This window comes from Mchenga conophoros, linkage group LG4, assembly GCF_057382185.1.
Source record: "Mchenga conophoros isolate Kocher_MC1m ecotype Shallow Benthic linkage group LG4, M_conophoros_male_GT1.1, whole genome shotgun sequence".
Taxonomy (NCBI): domain Eukaryota; kingdom Metazoa; phylum Chordata; class Actinopteri; order Cichliformes; family Cichlidae; genus Mchenga; species Mchenga conophoros.
In genome coordinates this window covers 28,637,053-28,656,189 of record NC_140529.1, presented here as the reverse complement: position 1 = coordinate 28,656,189, position 19,137 = coordinate 28,637,053, and the positions used below count along the sequence as shown (strand labels likewise).

The following is a 19,137-nucleotide window of genomic DNA, read 5'->3' as shown; positions in this document are numbered from 1 at the left end:
TCCTAGGCCTGACCCTCAAGTCTTTAGTTAGTTCTTATTGTAGACTCTATAGTATTCACACTCAAATTAAGCTGATGATGCCTTATTTTGGCTTCTTACTTCCACACTATTTTCAGTTATAAAAATATTTCTTCATACAGACTAGTGTGTGTTGATAATAAGATGTCCAAATGCGTCTTGTAACCAAACTTTAATGGGTACATTTAACAACAAATGCCAAAAAGCCATCATATGTTTTCGTCTGGATAGTTTTTCCCACACTTGCATTGCTCTGGGATGGTATCCAGCTCAGTTAAAAAAGGCAAGGCAATAAAAAAAATACAAACGGAAATCTACAGTACACTTACTAAAAGTTCAATTTCAAGGAACTGCAAGTGAACATAAAGCTGTATCTTTGATGTAATACTGTTATAACCGAAAGTATTTAACTTCTTATACATTTAATTCTCTCTAAATCACTAAGGCTAAGACTAATCACTAAGGCTCTGACTGTGGAAAGTTAAGCATGCCATACTGTCTACTATCTCCATTGAAGCAAAGCATTTTGGAGCTGCTGGCAAACATGAGCAGTACATAAATAAAATTGTCTTTTTACTGTAGCAAGGAAACACAGCTAAAACATGCATGCCAAAACATTTCCCAAAGGTTTCTTCAAACACTTACAGTATGAGTAATGCATTCTAAATTAATTTGTTACACGAATCACTGTGTCTGTCACAAAGTAAACCTGGGCATGTGAATGTGGTTATAACACAAGCCACACATTACTGATTAAATAAGCCAATCACACAGGGCCATGGACCACCTTATATGTACTCCAGAAGCCTCCGTCATCTGTTTATGCTTACTGACACATAAGGCCTCCCAGGCCTTTCTATTTTTAATCATGCTGTGCAGCTTACCTCGACTAAAAATTTGACAAGTCATCAAATAAGTCATACTGGATCCAAATAAAATCTGATATCTCCCCCACAGCACATCTCATGACCATATTAAACATGCAGTAATTTAAGGTTGATGATGTTGTATTTCTATAAAAGCAAACCGGTAATTAAAGCCAGTAAACCAATATGTATGCATGAGTTCTTTCACTCGACCCAACTAACTCCACCATAATCCTCTTGGAATCCCCTTAATGTGGATGCCTAAGAAAATACATTTAGTGTATAATTTAGTGTGTATTTAGTATATACATGTGTATACACACACACACACACACACACACACACATACATATATATATATATATATATATATATATATATATATATATATATATATATATATATATATATATATATATATATATGTATATATATATTAGAGATGATACGATACCACTTATTTATGTCCAATACCGATACAGATATCATAAATTTGGATATCTGCCAATATGAATCCTATATAGTCTATTTTATAATCAGTAAAACTGTTTTTTTAATCTCTTGCTGCATATTGTATAACTTCATACAAAAGAAAAATAAAAACACTAAAGCTATTCTATTATACTGCACCCAAAATATTTTGCAGTTCAGCAATACTAATCTTTTTATTTAAACTTTTAGCAGAACTTTAAAACTGAGTATTTAAAGTAATCAAAAAGTAATTTAGAATGCAATTTTATGCAGATTTCAAAAACTCTTTGGGTCTGAAATATCAGCACAAAATAATGTTTCTATTCAACAAGTATGGGAAAAAAGTGTTTTCATATTTTTTTAAACCATGAAAGTGTTTGGCCATGTTTTTCACAAAACTAAAACATCACTACTTTTATGTCTAATTCTCTGTAATGAAGGCGGAGTAAACTGGATCTGCACTCTGTGCCCAGTGAATGCTCACAAGGCAGAGAGAACAAATTTACCTACCTTGGCACCACAACTGGTTTCGCAGTATGTAGCAAGGTTCCAGATGCTTTGTTCCAGATGGTTCGATATTTTTTCGATACAAAAAAATGTTCATGCCTTTTTAATTTGTCATTTATTAAAATTATAAATATATATTTAACTCAAAAGTAGTTTTTAAATTTAATGTTGCTGAAACAACAAAATAATAAAAAAAATAAATCTATCTGATCCAGGAATCACACTTTGACAGTTTATTACAGAGAAATGGCTCTTTCCAAAATAAAAGCTATACTATACGTTTTTTCTGGGCTATATTCTCAGCAGCATAATAAACATATCAGGTCCCCATAAGGAGAAACATGTGCTAACGGCTGTCTAAATCAGCGGTCCCCAACCTTTTTTGTGCCACGGACCGGTTTATGCCCGACAATATTTTCACGGACCGGCCTTTAAGGTGTCGCGGATAAGTACAACAAAATAAAACTAGTACCGGTACCGAAAAAAAGAAGATTTATTCATAACACACGTGAAAAGACCCAGGAAAACCGAGTTAACAATAAAAACGATAACAAACTAATGCTGAAAACCAATAAAAACCCTGAAAACCATACATTTCACACCTGAGCCTCAACTCTCGCTGCCTGGTACCAAACAACTCACGGACCGGTACCGGTCCGAGGCCTGGGGGTTGGGGACCGCTGGTCTAAATGACTCGGGTAAAGTTTGTAGCATGTGTGCTTGTTGTTTTTGTCTGCTTCCACTTGTCTTTGCACTAGGATGATGTCGGAGTAAACGTGCAGTCATATTCGTTGTGTTCCCACTAGTGCTGTCAGCGTTAATCTCATTAAAATAACATTAACGCCATAATGAGGCAAATCTCCGTTAACGAGTTACCGCGGATCGCCCCATGCGTGGGGCTGGACGGCGTCAACAAGCTAACGCACTAGTTCCCACCAATTGAGCATTGCGTGGCACATCCGACATACTGTTTTACTTTTGTCCATGACACGCTTACCATAAGGGTCATGCTTCACATGAAAACCAAGATACTTCCAAACACCAGCTCTGAATGAGGGTGGGGGAGGTTCAATTTCGGGCAGCGTTGAGGCAGTTGCCATGTTGCAACGAGCTTAGAATCTGTCTTGCTAGCTTGCGCTGCGCTCAGTGGATCTGCACTCGACAGTGCAGCCTAGGCGGAGTAGTCGAACGCAGATCCACTGAGCGCCCAACACAGACAGCATTGTCAGAAGAAAAGTTGATAAAGTAAATCTCAAATTTTGTATTGTTCGATACACATGCGTACCGAACCGAAAGCACTGTATCGAATGGTTCAATATCGATACGAGTATTGTTGCACCCCTATTATATATATATATATATATATATATATATATATATATATATATATATATATATATATATATATATATATATATATATATATATATATATATATACTTCAAGCTTGGGTCCTCTACCAGAGGCCTGGGAGTTTGAGGGTTCTGTGCAGTATCGTAGTTCCTAGGACTCCGCTACTCTAGACAGAGATCTCGGATGCTGTTCCTGGGATCTGCTGGAGGCACTCGTCTAGCTTATGAGTCACTGCACCTAGTGCTCCTATTACCACTGGGAGCATTGTTACATTTGCCCTCCACAGCTTCTCAAGCTCTTCTCTATGCCCTTGGTATTTCTCAAGTTTCACATGTTCCTTCTTCCTTATGTTGCTGTCATTCGGAATTGCTACATCTATCAGTACGGCCATCTTCTTCTGTTTGTCTACCACCACGGACATAGTCCCACAGGATCTTAGCTCGGTCATTCTCTGCCACCCTTGGGGGGCCTCTCCCATTTTGACCTCAGGACTTCCATGCCATACTCGGCACAGATGTTTCTGTATGCTATGTGGTACTGTGGTACTGACACTCACCAGTCCCCGGCCTCCTTCCTTCCGCTTAGCCTACAGCCTCAGGATACTGGAGCTCCCTGGTCTTGATGTCAGTGGCTTCTATCTCCTCATTTGACCAGCTTATTATCCTGGCATGGTATCTGATCACAGGCAGGGCGTAGGTGTTGATAGCCCAGATCTTGTTCTTACTGTTCAGCTGACTCCTCAGGATTTGCCTCACCCTCTGCAGGTACTTGGTGGTTGCAGCTTTCCTATTCATGGTTCCCATTTGCTTGTGGGATCCCCAGGTACTTGTAACTGTCCTCTATCTCTGCAATGTTGCCTTCTGGTAGTTCAATCCCCTCAGTTCTACCTTCCTTCTTTATCATCCGACTACACTTCTCCAGTTTGAATGACATTCCGATGTCATTGCTGTATATCCTGGTGGTGTGCATAAGTGAATCGATGTCTTGTTCATTCTTGGCATACAGCTTGATGTCATCCATGTGGAGGAGGTGGCTGACAACTGCTCCATTCTGTAGTCAGTAGCCAGTCTTGTTAATGATCACACTGAGGGGGTTCAGGCTTAAGCAGAACAGCAGTGGGGACAGAGCATCTCCTTGGTAGATCCAGCACTTGATGCTGACTTGTGCCATGGGCTTGAAGTTGGCCACATGTACACCACATCCCCATCGAGTTCCTGATGAAGGCTCTTAGGGGCCTGTTGATCTTGTATGGTTCTAGGTATTCCAGGATCCAGGTGTGTGGCATAGAGTCATAGGCCTTCTTGTAATCAATCCAGGCAGTGCACAGGTTGGTCAGCATAGATGGACCGCAGACATGAGCGAGACAGATAAATATGAAGGCATGCCTTGGACGTCGGCCGGATCGACAAGGGAATGTCATTCGGACTGGAGAAGTATAGTCAGATGGTAACAAAGAGAGGGAAGGTAGTCAGACCTGAGGGGATCGAACTACCAGAAGGTAACATTGCAGACATAGAGCACAGTTCCAAGTACCTGGAGATCCCACAGGCAAATAGGAATCATGAAGAGGTCACTAGAAAAGTTGCAACCACCAAGTACATGCAGATTCTGTTGATTCTGAAGCTGCAGGTTTTATCTCTCTCCAAACAATATTGACTGAACAAGCAGCAAAAGAAGATCCAAACTATGCTTCACATAAACATCGTCATGAATTCCCTCTTACCTTTGCTGTTTTGCTTCTACCACGATAAAATCACACTTCATGCAGAGCTCTCTCTCTCTCTCTCTCTCTCTCTCTCTCTCTCTCTCTCTCTCGCAGTATACTTCAAATCTGTTTTCTGCATTATTTGCTTGCTTATTACGCACAAGTCTACCGTTGTTTACAGCGCTGTCAGCCGCTGTTTTTTTCCTTTTACTTACTTCCGAAAAGAAAGCCTCATTTCTACCGTTCAATAGGCTACTGAACAAATGTAAACTTTTTAAAATTATGCAAAATTGCAAAACGCTTGGCTGTGTCTCTAATAAAACCTCTGCAACTTTGCTCTGCTTCACTTCAGCAGCATCAGCTAATGTTCATATGTTGATTAATAGTTTTCTTTCGTTTTTGATCTACTGCAGAATATTTCTACTGCAGAATATATATTCAGTGACGATACCCAGCCCTTGATCAAACCCTGTACCCGTACCCTTAGGCCTCCTCCTCGATTCAGAGATGGTCTTTCCCTTTTCACGTTAATGGCCTCCTTGACACTGCGCTCAAAGCAGCGTTCCTCCCTGTCCAGGATGTGTATATCCTCATCATTGAAAGAGTGTCCACTGGCCTGTAGGTGTGACTAGACTGCAGAGTCGTGGCCTGGCGAGGTGGTTCTTCTGTGTTGTGCCATCCGCTTCACCAGAGGTTGTTTGGTTTCCCCAATGTATAAATCCTGGCAATCCTCATGGCACTTAACAGCGTACACTATATTTCTCTGTTTGCGTCAGGGGCCCGATCTTTGGGGTGGACCAATTTTTGGCACAACTTGTTTTGGGGTTTAAAATCCACCAGTATTTACAAAAAATGCGTCACTGTTTCGATACTCCTGACACATACAGGATTACTAAGGGTTTTTGCATAGGCAGCGGGCTGTCCTTCTCTCCTGGAATGGCTAGAGCTTTCTTTAGGAGCTTTCTTTAGGCTCTTTCTCAGCTTTGACAAATGTCCAGCTGGGATAATCACATTTACTCAGGGCCTTCGTGATGTGATGTTTTCTGCTTCCCTGGTCGCTGGGTCAGTGGGGATGGTGTTTGCTCTATGATGTAGTGTCCTGATGACACCCAGTTTATGCTCCAGTGGATGATGAGAGTCATCCACTGAAGAAGTCACTTGGATTAGTGACAAAACATTTCTTCCACTGAAAATGCTATGTCCAGATGAACAGAATCAACTTTTGGGGATGCATAAACTAATAACAGTAAAGTTTACTGTGACTAACAGCTTGTGAGTTACTATGATAAACTGTGAACTAGAACCACACTATGATGAACCATGAACTAGAACAATACTATGATTAACTAGAATAAGGCTATGATAGTTACCATGAATACACACACAAAACCATGAATGATGAATATTAAGTGCAATAATCTTTTCTGGCATCGTTGTATTTTTACTCAGTTGTATATAGCATTCGTATTCTATTTTTATCTTATTGTATATTTTTATTCTATTTTATTCTACTGTATATAGTATATTATTTTATTCTATTCTGTACAGCTGTGTACTGTATTTATTCTTATTGTATTCAAATTTTTGCGTCATAACTTTTGCACTGTCCACTTCCTGCTGTGACAAAACAAATTTCCCACGTGTGGGACTAATAAAGGTTATCTTATCTTATCTTATCTTACACACTAGAGGAACTATGAAAGAGTCCAGAAATCATGCGCACAGGCTGGCATGTACAAGAGCCGGAGAACCCGATACTCAGTAACTGCTAGTACAGGAACCTCATGGCATGAGATTAAGGTGAAGGCTAGACTGGGGAAAGGGGCTGGGGTGCTCAGAGTCACTGTTACAGAAGAAACAGGTGTCAAGGGGTGTTCCACACGCTGATCCAGGGTGAAACAGACAAATTGTGAACAGTCTCACTTTTTGCAGGTGGCAGCAAAGCCTAGAAGGGTAAGTGGTCCGGGTGAGCTGTGAGTGAGTCCAGAATGGAGATACGAACTGTTCCAGTTCCAGTTCCAGCAGGGAGGCAGGCAGGGGTATAAGCAGTGAAGCTGCCGAGCAGAACAGCGACTGAACAGAGATTTGATTATTGCAGGTTAGAAAATGGCGTCCGGCGAACTTCTGTGAGTAGAAAGGAAAAAACTAGTAAGTATGAGCAACACTATGAAACTCAGACATGAACTGCGACGGCCTACAATAACGGTGGTTAGCAGACCATCTGACGGAGAGTGATTGTAAGCGCTGGTCTTAAAAAGCTGACCGCCAAATTACTCCCAGGTGCAGCCTGTCATGATGCGACAACTCTTCCCAGAGGTGGAATCACCGCCACTGTTGAAAAATACAGCATTCACCCAGACCAGGACAGAAACACTAGCTACTGGTAGATAGAGAAGTAATTCGAGACTGTAAGACCAGACTGAGCAACCTGTGGACTGCCAGGATTGACTAAAAGAAAGCCTATGGCTGAATGCCTCACACTTGGATCCTGGAATGCTTAGAACTAGAGATGGCACGATACCACTTTTTTATGTCCGATACCGATACCGATATCATAAATTTGGATATCTGCCGATACCGATATGAATCCGATATGTTTTTTAATCAACAAAACTGTTTTTTAAAATATCTTGCTGCATTTTGCAAGTCTGCAAGTTCATACTCAAGTTTAAAACAACAACTACACTAAAGCTATTCTGTTATACCTGTATACAAAAAAAATATTTCATAGTTCAGCAATACTGATCAATCTAATAAACTTAGACCTACACCATCCTCCCTATTCTGGTATTTTAAAGAGTACTTAGCGTAAATATTAAGCAACCTAACTAATAGGGTTCCAACTCCCAGCAACAACAAAAATAAATAAATAAAAAATAGGGAACCACCCCTCACGCTCCACCTCATGATGCTTAATCGACGTAATCAACCTTAATTTGATGCAGTGTGAAAAAAAAATGCACAGAAATCAATTCTTTTTCAAGAAATATTAAATAGATTCAACATCTTTCTTCAACAAAATTGCAGACTGCACAGATGGTACCTTCCCAAAGGAAAAAGTACTATAGCTTACTAGGGTATATATATTAGACTTAATAGTCACTATATACAGTAATTGACTTCTATTCATTTTACATCAAATTAAAACTTTGGGTGTCAGATAATTATTTATTAAAAGCTAGACATTTTAAATGAGAATAAGAAAGAAAAGTATGTCTTTGTGCCCCCTTTTCCCAGTTAATGCCCTATCGGCCCCCCTGGCTAAACTTTGCTAGATCCGCCCCTGCACAGTTACCAGCCGTCAGCTACGTAGAAAAAGATCCTGGAGTAGAAAGTAATATTAAATAAATTGTAACAACAGCTTATCAAGCTTAAACGTGCTGCTGTTGTTCAGCCGCTGGTTTCCTCTTTCTGGTGCAAAGTGGACCAAAAACAAACAAGAGAGACGGACTCGCGACAGAAAAGCCGATCAGCTGATCATTTAAGCAGTTTCACGATTGAAGTAGCAGCCGGAGAGCAAGAGGCAGTCGCTCGTTAAGCTTAACGTGGGAATGCTTTACAAACATTCAGAGATGGACTTACACACGTGCTTTACTTCTCTCGGGGATAACTTTGTCGGAGATGAAATGCCAGGTTGCTAGCGAAGCTCCAAATGCTATCCAGACCACCGACAGGTCCCGCATGCCACAGCCGCTCTATCACGTGACGCATACTGCTCCGACATGCTAACGTTCTGAGGTGAGTTACGGTGTGTTGCAAGTTTTGTGAGGTGCTTTTGTGATATTTAATGGATCGGATTACATTTTTTATTTTTCTCCGATATCCGATCCAGTAATTTAGGTCAGTATCGGACCGATACCGATACGTAATATCGGATCGGTCCATCTCTACTTAGAACTATATGAGATCAACAGAACCCTAAGAGCCTTCATCAGGAATATGTGGATATTAACAATAGAAGCCAACTTCAAGCCAATTGTGCAAGTCACCATCAAGTGCAGGATTTACCAAGAAGATACTCAGTCCCCACTACTGTTCTGCAGTCCTAAACCTCCTCAGCCTTATCATTGAAAAGACTTCTGTACTAGAACAAGTACAGAATGGAGCAAATTTTAGCCACCACCTCTACATGGATGACATCAAGCTGTATGCCAGGGGTGAACAAGACATAGTCTCGCTGATCCACACCACTAAGATCTACAGCAACAATATTGGAATGTTCACACTAGAGAAGTGTGGTTGGATGGCAAAGAAAGCAAAAGCAGTCAGAGCTGAGGGGATTGCACTACCAGAAGACAATATTGCAGCAAAGATACTGATAGCTTCCAGACCTCAGGTAGAGGACCCAAGCTGAAAGGATAAAAACACTTGCAGGGCGAGTGGGGAATTTTTTATATATATGCAGACTATATTGCCAAAAGTATTAACTTAGACATCCAAATCGGGTGTTCCAATCAATAAGCGTATTCCAAGAGGATTATGGTGTGCAAATATCCATCAGGGAAAACAAAGCAACTGTGACTATGTACTGACATTTAATACGTATGTGAAAATGAATCTCCTCTGTAATGTGTTTTATTTCATAATGGACCATAGGTTTTAATTTTTGAATGAGGTTAGGAACAATCTTTTTGCATAAGAGTGTGGTGGCTCCACTCTATCATCTCATTACAGCAGCTGCACCATCAGTTGCAAGCTAAACAAGTCATGTGCTTAACATTTCTCCCTAGAGAGCCCTTTCTGCAAGGCTTTCTAACTATGAGATGTGAGACAGCAGCCTGGGTACATAACTGTAATTCAACAGGTTAAAATAAGAAGCTTGTGATCATAACTTTGTGTATGTGGGACTCTTCCCCCCCCCCCCCACTACAGATTCTTAATCCTTTTCATTGCTCTTTAATGTATTGAGTGGCAGTTTTCATTTTTTAACAGCAGTGCTGCCTGGCTTAATGAAAAGTTGGACAAGCACAGGATCTGGATCAACTGGATCTCTACTGACCAGTGATCATGTGCACTGAAAGTGAACATTTCTGATTTTATTATTTTATATTCTGTGTACTGTTTCAACTTCTAACAGTTTAGTTATAAAGATTAGAGAAAATGGATAAAAATCTATATGTCTTACAATATTTTAAAGTATTTTAAAGTGGGGATAACTGTACAGTTTTATCCACCAGGGATGGGAACATTTAAGAGATTTGATATGTTAAGTCTGACATTTTACTATTAATTTAAAAACATTTAAATCTGATGACAGCAACATGTTTCCAAAACATAGTTGGAGGAAGATTCCACAGGCTAAAATCTTAAAAATCTTAAAAGATTAATTAGCAACAGGTCAGTAACATGATTAAGTCTAAAAACAGCATGTCAGAGAGGGGGTGTTTGTCAGAAGTAAAGTCTGGCAGAGGCTCACCAATAACAAGAAAAAAAACAAAACAACACATTTTCTATAGTCTGTGATACAATGCTGTTCCTCATTGTAAAATTATGAAGACTTATAAAATTCAGGAAACATAAGATAACTTTTCCTGGATTTACTTTTGACCTTAATACCTTTTCATCTGCTGATAAGATGGAAAATATTAAGCCATGCGTGGGTCCTTTACTTTAATCATTTATCATTTACTAGGCAAAAAAACAAAAAAACAAATAAAAAAAAGCTGTATCTTTATATTTTGCAGAAATGCATCAGTATTATTTGTGACATTGTTCTGGTATTTGGTTATCTGAGCTGACCAATCGTCCTTAAAGTCTGTTCCCAGTAGAGATATACAATACTTGTCTAGCATTAAGAGAAAGGCTGATGCTGAATTTGATGACAGATGCCTGAGATGTTTATGTCCTGCAACTGTATACCAGTGACATTTCAGGACTTCTCCAAATTTAAATCTCATTACTGGTTACCATAGGGTACACTTCGTGCTTAGTGATAAACTGTGTCAATGTAATGCTATATGAACCTGAAAATCTGAGTGGAAAATATATACTCAGTACATTAATGCAAGTCTCCCAGCACTCTGAGCATAGTGTGACTAAAAGAATGTTCATGGGTCACCTGATCCAACCCTAACTTTGTTTTAAATAAAAGTGTTAAAAGTTTTCAGCTTAATATTCAATTGGAGGTTGTCTGTCTACTGAATCTATACTGGAAACTGGTTCCACAGGAAAGTAGCATGATAGCTGAAGACTCTGCCTTTCATTCAGTGGTTCCAAGAATTAAAGAAAATATAATGAGACAATTTTTTAATTAATTAATTAATTTATTTATTTATTACAGAGGCTCTTCTGATCACAACTAACATTTATGACTATCCAATGATCAGTCAGGGTGAAGTCACTGTCAAGAGCATCAATGATGTGGAGGAGTTCATTGCAACAGATGTAAAATCACATTTCATGTTTATCTGCATTCTTGCATTTGGGCACAAATCTCTTTTCTTTTTCAGAATATTTGTTTCTTTCATTTGTGTGAATTTCAGACTGCAATTGACATCTTGGGCTTTACTGCTGATGAGAAAATAAACATCTACAAGCTGACTGGTGCTGTGATGCATCATGGCAACATGAAATTCAAGCAGAAGCAGCGTGAAGAGCAGGCTGAACCAGATGGCACTGAGGGTAACTGGCAAAATAGTAAAATTGTCCTTATGAAGTTTTTTTGTTTATAATTGGGAGGATTGGGACATTAGAGGGAAGTAACATTTGAAGAAATGTACATTAATTAGATATTGTGCTATTTTTCCTCAGAGGCGGACAAGATTGCATATCTCCTGGGCCTGAACTCGGCTGATATGCTGAAAGCTTTGTGCTACCCAAGAGTCAAAGTCGGCAATGAGATGGTGACCAAAGGTCAGACCGTCCCACAGGTAATTTAAATAAATTTTTAATAATGTTATATTAAAGAATTGGACATTATAGCTGTATTCTGGGTTTTGTATCATTATAAATTCTTGTTTGCCAGGTCAACAATGCTGTCTCGGCTCTGTGCAAATCTATCTATGAGAAAATGTTCTTGTGGATGGTTATCCGTATCAATGAGATGCTGGACACAAAGCAGCCCAGACAGTTCTTCATTGGAGTGCTGGATATCGCTGGATTTGAGATCTTCGATGTGAGCACTTGAGACATTTCACCACATATCTCAAACTTTAAAGACTCTATTGCCATGAAGTTAGACATGTTTGTACTATTACAGTTCAACAGCTTGGAGCAACTCTGCATCAACTTCACCAATGAGAAACTGCAACAGTTTTTCAACCATCACATGTTTGTCCTGGAGCAAGAGGAGTACAAGAAAGAAGGCATTCAATGGGAGTTCATTGACTTTGGTATGGACTTGGCTGCCTGCATTGAGCTTATTTAGAAGGTAAACAGCTACTATGGAAGAAATTTACATATGTTGCATATGTTACCTCCCTTGAAATTTTAATATGACATGTGACATTTTCTCAGCCAATGGGCATCTTCTCCATCCTTGAAGAGGAGTGCATGTTCCCCAAGGCCTCTGACACAACGTTCAAGAACAAGCTGCACGATCAGCATCTTGGCAAGACCAAAGCATTTGAGAAACCAAAGCCTGGAAAGGGCAAGGCTGAGGCACACTTCTCCCTGGTTCACTATGCTGGTACAGTGGACTACAATATCACTGGCTGGCTGGACAAGAACAAGGACCAACTGAATGACTCAGTTGTTCAGCTCTACCAGAAGTCTTCAAACAAACTGCTGGGCTTCCTGTACGCAGCCCATGCTGGAGCTGAAGGTTAGAAACAAAAGTGCTCACAAGCTCGCGTGTCCAGTACAGATAGTATGTATCTGTCTTATAACTATAATGTGCATACTGCAGGCTAAGACTATGCAGTGAAAAATAGTGACAATAATGACAATTACTGTTTATGAAAACAGAGGCTGCTGGGGGTGGCAAGAAAGGTGGGAAGAAGAAGGGTGGTTCCTTCCAGACTTTGTCTGCTCTGTATGTATAGATTTACATTTTAGAAAAACAAAATTAAATGCTCTTTTTAAAATATTTTTGACCTATTATCTAATGATGCTGATCTACAGGAGAATCTGGCCAAGCTGATGACCAACTTAAGAAGCACTCATCCTCACTTTGTCCGTTGCCTGATTCCCAATGAGACAAAGACCCCAGGTACCCCACAGTAATATTAACTGTAAAAATGACAGTAGAAAAGATTTGAAACATTATGCATTTCTGACTCTCAGGTCTTATGGAGAACTTCCTGGTCATCCACCAGCTGAGGTGTAACGGTGTACTGGAGGGCATCAGAATGTGCAGAAAGGGTTTCCCCAGCAGAATCCTCTATGGTGACTTCAAGCAGAGGTGACAGCACATTACAATATTGGAAAGGAAAAATGAATTCATTGTTGTTGTAAAGGACAAACTTGAATATGATGGAAGAAAAATCTAAGTAACAACCTGATTCTCTCTTGAAGATACAAAGTGTTGAATGCCAGTGTCATCCCTGAGGGACAGTTCATTGACAACAAGAAAGCTTCAGAGAAGCTGCTTGGCTCCACTGATGTGGATCACACACAGTACATGTTTGGGCACACAAAGGTACACTTTGTTATATTAATAGACATTTAAAAAAAAACTCTCAATATGCACCTATACATATGTTTTCAATGATTAAATAGGTGTTCTTCAAAGCTGGTCTGCTGGGCACTCTTGAGGAGATGAGAGATGAGAAACTGGCTGAGCTGGTGACCATGACTCAGGCTCTCTGCAGAGGATACGTCATGAGGAAAGAGTTTGTGAAGATGATGGAGAGGAGGTAACATTATTATACTAAACTCTATTGTATTCTCTTTTGTATTTCCTTCCTCATAATAAGATCCTTATATACTAAAAGTAAAACTCTCATGTTTGGTTTTTAGAGAATCTATCTTCTCCATCCACTACAACATCCGTTCTTTCATGAATGTCAAGAACTGGCCATGGCTGAAACTGTACTTCAAGATCAAGCCTCTTCTGAAGAGTGCTGAGACTGAGAAGGAGTTGCAGAACATGAAGGAGAACTATGAGAAGATGCAGACAGACCTGGCTGCTGCTCTGGCTAAGAAGAAAGAACTGGAAGAGAAGATGGTCGGCCTGCTGCAGGAGAAGAATGACCTGCAACCTCAAGTTGACAATCTCTCTGATGCTGAAGAAAGGTGTGAGGGGCTCATTAAGAGCAAAATCAGCTCGAGGCCAAACTCAAAGAGACAAGTGAGAGACTGGAGGATGAAGAGGAAATCAATGCTGAGCTGACTGCTAAGAAGAGGAAGCTGGAGGATGAATGCTCTGAGCTGAAGAAGAACATTGATGACTTGGAGCTCACCTTGGCCAAAGTGGAGAAGGAGAAACATGCCACAGAAAACAAGGTTCAATTTATCTATATCTGAGGTCTTTTTTTTTTTTTTTTAAATAGACACCTCTAAATTAAAATATATTAATTCTTTCCTGAGATATAGTTGTTAAGTTATATTTAAATACATCCTTTGTACAATTCTTAGGTGAAAAACCTGACAGAGGAGATGGCATCTCAAGATGAGTCAATTGCCAAGTTAACTAAGGAGAAGAAAGCCTTACAAGAGGCCCATCAACAAACACTGGATGATCTCCAGGCAGAGGAGGACAAAGTCAAGACAAAGCTGGAATAGCAAGTTGATGATGTAAGAAAATTATAATCATATTGCTTTTTTAATGGAAAGAGTATTGAATCATTGTCTTTCCAACCACTTAAATCAACTGACATGATTTTATAGCTTGAGGGTTCACTGGAGCAAGAGAAGAAGCTCCGCATGGACCTTGAGAGAGCCAAGAGGAAGCTAGAGGGAGATCTGAAACTGGCCCAGGAATCCATAATGGATCTGGAGAATGACAAGCAGCAGTCTGATGAGAAAATCAAGAAGTAGGGCATTTTTTTGTTTTTGTTAAGAATGTCATTTTGACTCATTGCATTCTAACAATCATACAGACTGTGACAATACAATCTCTGTTGGTTTCTCCATCAAGGAAAGACTTTGAAATCAGCCAACTTCTCAGCAAAATTGAGGATGAACAATCCCTTGGTGCTCAACTTCAGAAAAAGATCAAGGAACTCCAGGTAACACTAATGACCAGTGTTCATAAAGAATATTGTGCATTTTAATTAAAAAAATTACTATTTTAGTTCTCATTAATAAACTTAATTAATTTAGAGCTTGGAGAGCAGATTGACAACCTCCAGTGTGTCAAACAGAAGCTGGAGAAAGAGAAGAGCGAGTACAAGTTGTTACCATTTAAATTTCTCATCCTCTCAGCATTAGACTTTAAAATTGATTTAAACATTAAAGTTGTCCACCTGACATTGACACTGGCTGTTGGCTTCATCGGGTGAAGGCCTCCAGCTCGCACTGGAACGGTTCGCAGTCGAGTGTGAAGCAGCGGGAATGAGGATCAGCACCTCCAAATCTGAGGCCATGGTTCTCAGCCGGAAAAGGGTGGAGTGCCCACTCCAGGTCGGGGATGAGCTCCTGCCCCAAGTGGAGGAGTTCAAGTATCTCGGGGTCTTGTTCGCGAGTGATGGGAGAAGGGAGCCGGAGATCGACAGACAGATTGGGGCTGCAGCTGCAGTAATGCAGACGCTGCACCGGTCCATCGTGGTGAAGAGGGATCTGAGTGTAAAAGCGAAACTCTCAATTTACCGGTCGATCTACGTCCCTACCCTCACCTATGGCCACGAGCTGTGGGTAGTGACCGAAAGAACGAGATCGCGGATACAAGCGGCAGAAATGAGCTTCCTCCGAAGGGTGGCTGGCCTCTCCCTTAGAGATAGGGTGAGAAGTTTGGCCATCCGGGAGGGGCTCAGAGTAGAGCCGCTGCTGCTCCACATCGAAAGGAGCCAGCTGAGGTGGTTCGGGCATCTGACAAGGATGCCCCCTGGGCGCCTCCTGGGTGAGGTGTTCCAGGCATGTCCCACCGGGAGGAGGCCCCGTGGCAGACCCAGGACACGCTGGAGAGATTATATCTCTCAGCTGGCCTGGGAACGCCTTGGTGTTCCCCCGGATAAGCTGGAGGAGGTGGCTGGGGAGAGGGAGGTCTGGGCCTCTTTGCTTAGGCTGCTGCCCCTGCGACCCGGCCTCGGATAAAGCGGATGAAGATGGATGGACCTGACATTGATTGTCTTTTCAACAGGCCAAGAACGCCCTGGCTCATGCTGTTCAGTCAGCACGTCATGACTGTGATCTGCTCAGAGAGCAGTTTGAGGAGGAGCAGGAGGCCAAGGCTGAGCTGCAGTGAGGAATGTCCAAGGCCAACAGTGAGGTGGCTCAGTGGCGATCCAAATATGAGACTGATGCCATCCAGCACACTGAGGAGCTGGAGGAGGCCAAGTAAGTCACCATACTTTCATTGTTTAAATTAGTTTTCAGACTTAAAACCAACCAATTCAGCCTTAATAAAAACAGAATTCTTTTAACAACAGGAAAAAGCTTGCCCAGCGCCTGCAGGAGGCTGAGGAATCCATTGAGGCTGTGAACTCCAAGTGTGCCTCACTGGAGAAGACCAAGCAGAGGCTGCAGGGTGAGGTGGAGGACCTCATGATTGATGTGGAGAGAGCTAATGCTCTGGCTGCCAACCTTGACAAGAAGCAGAGGAACTTTGATAAAGTAAAGTTTAAACATAACCAATATCATCAGAATAATCATACAGGTATAATAACAACCAAGTAATTAACCTACATTAACATAGGTCCTGGCAGAATTTAAGTTCCTAAATTCTTTCTTCCTCAGCTGTCAATAACAGTTTGTTATCTATGCAGACTGAGGAGGACAAGAAGAATGTGGTGAGACTTCAGGATCTGGTGGACAAGCTGCAGTTCAAAGTCAAGGATTACAAGAGACAGGCTGAGGAGGCTGTGAGTAAAATGTTTTGTGATTTTACATATGGAATGCATAACTTTATAAATGACATATATTTAGCATATATGACCAGATATTTTAAAAAACAACAACAACATATTGTCACACTGTACAGGAAGAACAGGCCAACACCCACATGTCCAGACTGAGAAAGGTCCAGCATGAGATGGAGGAAGCTCAGGAGCGTGCTGACATTGCTGAATCTCAGGTCAACAAACTGAGAGCCAAGAGCCGTGATGCTGGAAAGGTAATTCATGTAATTTTTTTTTTTTACAGATAACTTCGCTTTGTTTAATAGAGTTTTTTGATAGAAGTTCTATACATTAATAATCTAATGTGGATTGAAAGTAGAAGACAGTGTAGATATTTTTATGCCCTGTGTAAATTTCAATCCAGCTATATAAATTGAAGATGAGACAAATTCTACAAACGTTTTTAATATATGTTGAATAAGTCTTTTTTATTTCTTCTTTCTTCCAGGGCGAAAGTGCTGAATAATGGACATCCTCTGAAACTTTTTGACGGCATTCATAAAATATGAACTACCTGTTGAATTGACTTCTTATGATGTACTGATTTAATAAACTCTTTGACTATGATTTAATGATATTTATTCAGTATCATTTACTCTGCATTCTGCAAAGGTTCAATTGGAAAATACAATGTTCAACACAGTAGTTTCTTCAGAATTGATGATTTATAGCTACAGGACATTGTCCTTTCATATGGGGACAGTGCTTCTTCTTAGTGTTCTCCCTAGCTTTCAGCATTAGTCATGGCATGGTTAGATTAATATTTTTAAAAAACGAGGTTCATATTAGCACAAATTCAATCAGGCATCATCAAATTAAACTGAAGATGCCTGATTTTGACTTCTTAATTCTATCTATTTACAGTTATAAAAATATTCCTTCAGATACAGCAGTATATAAAGGCTGATAATAAAAGGTCCAAATGTATGTTATTACCAAACTTTGATAAGGACATTAGGTAGAAGTGTCAAAATAAGACCCCACAGTTACAGTAACTTTTGAGAAACGTACATAAAAAAGACAGACTGAAATCTGTAGTTAGCATTTTATAGTTTAATTTTGAGGCAGTTCAAGTGTGGACACAAAGCTATGCCACTGATATAATACTGTTATAAACCTAATATAGCCTCCGTTTATACAGTTAATTCTCTCTAATTCACTAATTTGTTTTGACAACTGTCAGTAAGATTGTCATGCCATACTACATTGCCTTTCAAAAGAAGTGTTGTTGAGCTTTCACGAAGAATAAGCATTACAGAAAGTAAACACAAATTTCTCTTATTATTGCAACACAAAAAAAAGCTACATATTGCATATTTCCCAAGGGTTTCTTCAAACACTTACAGTATGAGCAATACATTCTAAATTGGCAAATTCACAATGCACTATGTCCTTCACACATAAAACCAAAGCATGAGAATGTGATTAAAACACAAGCCACACATTACTGATTAAATCAGCCAACTGCACAGGCACATGGTCAACTTTATTTATATTCCAGAGGTCTCTGACATCTGTTTATGCTTACTGACACATAAGGCCACACTTGCTGTGCTTCTCCCCGGTGTCTGTATTTGGGTCTGCTCCACAAACATGTGCTGTGGCATGCTGGTGGCTTTCTATTTTTAATCATGCAGTAGAGCTTACCTAAACTGAAAATGGGCAGTCATCAAATGAATTATACAGGCCCCTAATAAAATCTGATATCTCCCCCACGGCACATCTCATGCTCAGAAGAAATCTCTATCTATCTATCTATCTATCTATCTATCTATCTATCTATCTATCTATCTATCTATCTATCTATCTATCTATCTATCTATCTATCTATCTATCTATCTATCTATCTATCTATCTATCTATCTATCTATCTATCTATCTATCTATCTATCTATCTATCTATCTATCTATCTATCTATCTATCTATCTATCTATCTATCTAACTAACTACCCTAGATAGATAAAACATGACAAAAAACAGAGGGACACGCAGACAATATATTCATAGGATACAACAGAAATAGGATAAAACAACACATACTGAAGCTAGACTGGAATACTTGACATAGAGACTGGACTACAGATAAATTAACATTCAAAGGCCCAAAGACTGTTACATCTGTCTTCTTCTCATTCACACGTTTAGTTAGTTAGTTAGTTAGTTAGTTAGTTAGTTAGTTAGTTAGTTAGTTAGTTAGTTAGTTTGTTAGTTAGTTTGTTAGTTTGTTTGTTTGGTTGGTTGGTTGGTTGGTTGGTTCTACTGAATTTTATATTTCTTTTT

At 39.9% G+C, this 19,137-nt stretch overlaps 1 pseudogene across 1 annotated transcript; it reads left to right on the top strand.

Annotated features, from left to right (window-relative positions):
• The first annotated feature begins 9,049 nt into the window (after positions 1–9,049).
• LOC146576349 (myosin heavy chain, fast skeletal muscle-like) lies at positions 9,050–17,423 on the top strand (annotated as a pseudogene). The gene is made up of 21 exons (XR_014892301.1): positions 9,050–9,158; positions 11,201–11,304; positions 11,403–11,541; positions 11,671–11,789; positions 11,885–12,034; positions 12,119–12,289; positions 12,376–12,682; positions 12,826–12,896; positions 12,982–13,069; positions 13,144–13,261; positions 13,375–13,498; positions 13,579–13,715; positions 13,819–14,304; positions 14,437–14,595; positions 14,689–14,834; positions 14,939–15,029; positions 16,100–16,296; positions 16,389–16,572; positions 16,725–16,820; positions 16,940–17,071; positions 17,305–17,423. The product of XR_014892301.1 is annotated as a myosin heavy chain, fast skeletal muscle-like (transcript).
• Positions 17,424–19,137: the final 1,714 nt, after the last annotated feature.